We start from the raw sequence: 6,000 nt of genomic DNA on the forward strand, positions 1-6,000 counted from the left end.
TCTAGGGGACTGCTGACCTCAGAAGTTAAGTCCCATAGTGCTCAGAGCCATTTGAACCATTTCTCTGAACAGACATAAATACAACACTTCCATATTCAAATAACGTTGCGCTCTCGCTTAGCCACATGGAGCAGGCCACCTAGTGAACTCTCGTTTCTCTGAATGAAGACAATTCATACCTGGACGACACACCTGCATGTCGCCGCAAATCATTACTAGCAAATCAACTCATTTGTGATCCCATTGCTAAACATGGAAAATAGACACTTATTTCATGAAGTAGCTCTAAAATCTTTTAAAAATGCTGACATTCTCTGCTAATACATTTCACATCAATCGGATAACAAACTTACATATAACACATCTCGATAATTTATTTATTTATTTTTTTTTTTTTGCAGTACCACAAGTTTCTCATTTTTACCTTATTCCTTCATGGACAGATAGCACATGTTAAATTCCAAACACCTTATAACTTATAAATTGTATACTCAGTTGGCTGTGCACATAGTTATAGGTTAAACAAAAAATACATCCTAATTTTCTCATTCTCGAAATCCTACCCTTTTATGCACCATAGTACCTCTTTAACTTCCCCACTTACGGGAGAGAATCGAGGACCTCCTAGGCCAGTGTGCGTAATCCACATACCCAAGCGCCACCTTCTTTGAGTGTGGAGGGTGGAGGCCCAGCATCCACTTCCTGAGAAGACAGCGACAGAGGACCACCATAGCATTCCTACAGGAGAGATGTGGTTGCAGAAATAAATGGTTAAAAATCACTCTTCTTTTACTGCACCTACCGGCGTACACAGATTACAACCACACCTTCTTCCCCGAGGAACCGGCAAGTGGCGAACTGGGAGAGTGCCTTCTGACTCACCATCTATCTGCCACGTCTCCCAATAGTCGCCCCTGCAAAAGTGATGTCAGAAGTGTTTCTTGGGGTGAGTTGCTGAACAACTTTCTTGCTTACACAAATATTTGTTTTGGTTGTGATCATGTCTGGATTAGGACGCAGTCATCTGAAAGTAATTTGGTGAAACATAGTGAACAGGCTATCGTGTCTGAGTTTAAGGGGAATTGTAGGGAAGTGTATTTAGCATCAGTGGTGTGTAAAATGTGTACATTGCTGGCCATTAAAATTGCTACACCACGAAGATGACGTGCTACAGGCGCGAAATTTAACCTACAGGAAGAAGATGCTGCGATATGCAAATGATTACCTTTTCAGAGCATTCAGACAAGGTTGGCACTGGTGGCGACACCTACAACGTGCTGACATGAGGAAAGTTTTCAACCGATTTCTCATACACAACCAGCAGTTGACCGGCGTTGCCTGGTGAAACGTTGTTGTGATGCCTCGTGTAAGGAGGAGAAATTCTTACCATCACCTTTCCGACTTTGATAAAGGTCGGAGTTAGCTTATCGTGATTGCGGTTTATCGTATCGCGACATTGCTGCTCGCGTTGGTCAAGATCCAATGACTGTTAGCAAAATATGGAATCGGTGGGTTCAAGAGGTTAATACAGAACGCCGTGCTGGATCCCAACGGCCTCGTATCACTAGCAGTCGAGATGGCAGGCATCTTTTCCGCATCGCTGTAACGGATCGTGCAGCCAGTTAACGACAGATCCCTGAGTCAACAGATGGGGACGTTTGCAAGACAACAACCATCTGCACGAACAGTTCGACGACGTTTGCAGCAGAATGGACTATCAGCTCGGAGACCACGGCTGCAGTTACCCTTGACACTGCGTCACAGACATGAGCGCCTGCGATGGTGTACTCAACGACGAACCTGGGTGCACGAATGGCAAAACGTCATTTTTTCGGATGAATCCAGGTTCTGTTTACAGCATCATCATGGTTGCATCTGTGTTTGGCGACATCGCTGTTGACGCACGTTGGAAGCATGTATTCGTCATCGCCATACTGGCGTATCACCCGGTGTGATAGTATGGGGTGCCATTGGTTACACGTCTCGGTCACCTCTTGTCCGCATTGACGGCACTTTGAACAGTGGACGTTACATTTCAGACGTGTTACGACCCGTGGCTCTACCCTTCATTCGATCCCTGCGAAACCCTACATTTCAGCAGGATAATGCACGACCGCACGTTGCAGGTCCTGTATGGGCCTTTCTGGATAAAGAAAATGTTCGACTGGGGCCCTGGCCAGCACATTCTCCAGATCTCTCACCAATTGAAAACGTTTGGTCAATGGTGGCCGAGCAACTGGCTCGTCACAATACGCCAGTCACTACTCTTGATGAATTGTGGTATCGTGTTGAAGCTGCATGGGCAGCTGTACCTGTACACGCCATCCAAGCTCTGTTTGACTCAATGCCCAGGCGTATCAAGGCCGTTATTACGGCCAGACGTGGTTGTTCTGGGTACTGATTTCTCAGGATCTATGCACCCAAATTGCGTGAAAATGTAATCACATGTCAGTTCTAGTATAATATATATTGTCCAATGAATACCCGCTTATCGTCTACATTTCTTCTTGGTGTAGCAATTTTAATGGCCAATAGTGTAACTTGTCTGGCCATAATGTGCCTTGTGATAGATACGTTCCAGTCACGTGTTCCACATGCGGGAATTATGGTCATGCAAAGAAGACTGTAATAAGTGTCGTTGGTTGCCAATGAGACGGAGTAATAAGTAAGTTTTCGTATGTTTTGTGTGGTCATGAGCTTATTTTTAGAAGGAAATTGCACAAACATGGTGCAAACGCGAGCAGCTTCTACCGCAAATACATTTTCCGCTCTAATGGAGCAGGTTAAGTTATTACAGGAGCAGAATGAGCAGGTGGCTCAAGAATTGCGTAGTTTAATGGTAAACTTGATACCTAGCGTCATCGGAAGATGTCACCATTTTTATACGTGTTGTGTTATCCACAGCTACCTTGTGCAACAGGTCTGAGCAGACATCATTGCAGATGGCCAGATTTCGCTTCTTGGGTGAGACTAAGATGTATGTTATGTACCACAAGGTTTTCGGGTAGGTTACTACGTTTACAGAATTAGCAGATGAGTTAAAACATTGATACAGTAAACAGAATAGTGCGCGGTTATTTCGTGAATTATTGAGTAATTTGAGGCACATGTCAAATGAGACAGTGGAAGCGTTTTTGGATAGAATACCAAGTTGAACGGGCAAACTTATGAGTTGACAGAAAACTGAATGCGGACACGGTATTATTGAAAGAAGCGGAGGACAGGGCACTAGATATATTCCTAAGGGGGATTTCTCCAGAATTTTCACACAGGGTAAGGGTGGATAATCCACAGGATGTCGCTGGGGCACTGGTAATAGCTACACATCTGCTAGAGGTAGATAGCACTACTAGGCCTAGGAATGAGCAGAGACTGTTTACGTAAAATGAAGTATGCCACCGCTGTGGGTGGACGGGTCATGTAAAAACTCAATGTAGTCAACCGTAATGTTTTGTCACCGGTTTGGGCATAGAGCACGTGAGTGTGGGTCGAGGAAGTGGAATGACTATAAAGGGGAAAAGAAACCGTTAAACGGCAACGGAGTCTTCTGACAATCGGAAAGCATTATCAGTAAAGAGAAGTGCATGTAAACCGCACATAGGGACAGATTGTTCATTAGTGGCTCGCGTAAATGGGAAACAGAGTGAATTTTTGGTGGACACAGGGCACATATATCAGTTCTGTGTCTGGATCTCGTGTATAAGAGCAGACTATGGGAACCACGTTATACATTGCAGGCAGTGGGCGGCAATGTAGTAGATGCAATTGGGACAAAACGGCTCGGGTTTAAGATAGGAAATGTAAGGTTTCATGAGCAATTGCAGGTGTTGCTGATTGTGGGAAAAGGTGTTCCCGCGATGCTGGTGTTAGATTTTCTCGTTAGGCATCGTGCTAGAATCGATCTTTGGCAATGAACGATTGAACTCGGTGGTAAGCTATTTCCTTTGAGGACTAAAGTTGCAAATGTTTCTGTATCACAAGATGTTCCTATCGGAAAGGTAGCGTCACATAAACTGTGTATAAGTGCATTAAACATTGATTTGCATGACAGAGTACCAGCAGGTACAGGAAAACTAATCTGGATACCAGTTGATATTGGCATTCCGCAAGATGTAGTGTGTTTGCCACAACCACTATCAAGTAATGATGTGTTGGACGAGCAACATTGTTTTGTACATAGGTGTATTAAAAAAGACATTAGAGGTCGAGTTATGGTGCGAATAAGCCCAGATAATTTTGGGAAATATGAAGTTATTTTCTCAAAGGGGTTGCTTGAAGCCACGTCAGAATATGATGATGAGGATATGGAGGATTATGGGTTTCAGAATGAAACAGAACGAACTGTCGATTTGTCTGTGTTGCGAGAGAAGGTGAAGCATTTGAAGGGTAAATGGAAATGCCATGTGGCTAGGGCTTCCCGTCGGCTAGACGGTTCGCCTGGTGAAAGTCTTTTGAGTTGACGCCACTTCGGCGACTTGCGTGTCAATGGGGATGAAATTATGATAAGGAAGAGAAGATGGTTAAATGCAGGAGATAAATTGTTGAAAATTGTGTTTGGCACAGCAGGTAGCGATGATATTTTGAGTTTGAATAGCACTATAAATCAAGTGCAGGAGATGGAAAGACAAACAGCTACAGTAGTGGATTGGCAAAAACACAAATTGCTGGTATGGAACAGGGGTTGGTAAATATAACTAAGGTTGTGCGTAGAGTAACAGTTGAGTTGCAGCAGTATGTTAGTGATACCATGATTACCATGAATTTGGGTATCATGCAAAATCATCTGAATACACTGGAGAGTAGGATATATATAGCTAGGTTAATGCGAGAGCTAGCAAACAGCTTGAATGACGCGAGGGTAGAGGCAGAAAGGATTCAGGAAGCTATCCACCATGCTACTCATAGGCAATTAAGCACTACGCTACTAACACCAGAAGCATTTTTGCTGGGCTTATGACAAGCAGAAAAAGAATTTCCAGTAGGTCTTCAGTATATTGTTCCAGTAACAAAGAATAACATAGCATTTAATATCATGTTCCCATTGTAAAAGTTTATTCTGACAAAACACGGGTGTTTATCAATGTACAATTTCCAGTAACTAGTTTTAAGTCATGATTTAATTGTTATGCTGTTCATGCATATCCTATTAGGAGGAGTCTTAGTGATAAATGGGTTAAATTTTCTGTAACAGAAGTGTTACTGGCAGTGGAACAGCGAGAGAGACAGATGGTTATGGCAGTAAGAGATCTTTATGAATGTATAAGTGAGGCGATTACAATTTGTCCTACAAGGGTGGCATGGACGGACAAGCAGTCATGTGAATTACAATTATTTTTGGGGAACAGAATACATCAGATTGTAAAAAGGTTATTATGAAGCCACAAACGTATTTTCAGCTAGTTGGCAATCATTGGATTTATTCTGTGTGTAAACCGCAAACGATAGTGATGAACTGTTATTAGAACAAAGCTTTTCCGGGAATGACGAAAATAAAATTACATCTTAGTGGATTATTGGTTAATGGAATGAATTGCAACATAGCAGGGGAAGACTTTCATCTGGCAGCAACCACCGCAGGTGCTAGAGTAATCAATAGTGATCAACCAATGTTTTATTGGCCGGAGAATTCAATTAGCGCTTTATCTAGTCAGAATATTTCTTTCGTAAATTATACACTTAACACTACAGTTTTGTACAGTTTAGATGAATTGATTGACGATGGGAATGAACAAGTTGCCATGGATCAGATGTTAAGATATGTACAGCAGTTTCATCGTAAATGGAAGCAAAGTACAATTACCATTAGTGCAACAGCCACTATTATAACCGCAATACTAGCGATCATTTGTGCAATTTTTCTTGTCCTGAGGCATAGAATGACGCAAGCAGAATGTAAACCTACACACGAAATTCCTCTGGAATGGTTTACACCAGACAGGATAGACTGTGAGGTATAAAGGTAAAATTAGTAAAGATTTTATAAATAGTGCCATTGTTCAT

The sequence above is a fragment of the Schistocerca americana genome, chromosome 5, assembly GCF_021461395.2.
Source record: "Schistocerca americana isolate TAMUIC-IGC-003095 chromosome 5, iqSchAmer2.1, whole genome shotgun sequence".
In the NCBI taxonomy this organism is placed as follows: Eukaryota; Metazoa; Arthropoda; class Insecta; order Orthoptera; family Acrididae; genus Schistocerca; species Schistocerca americana.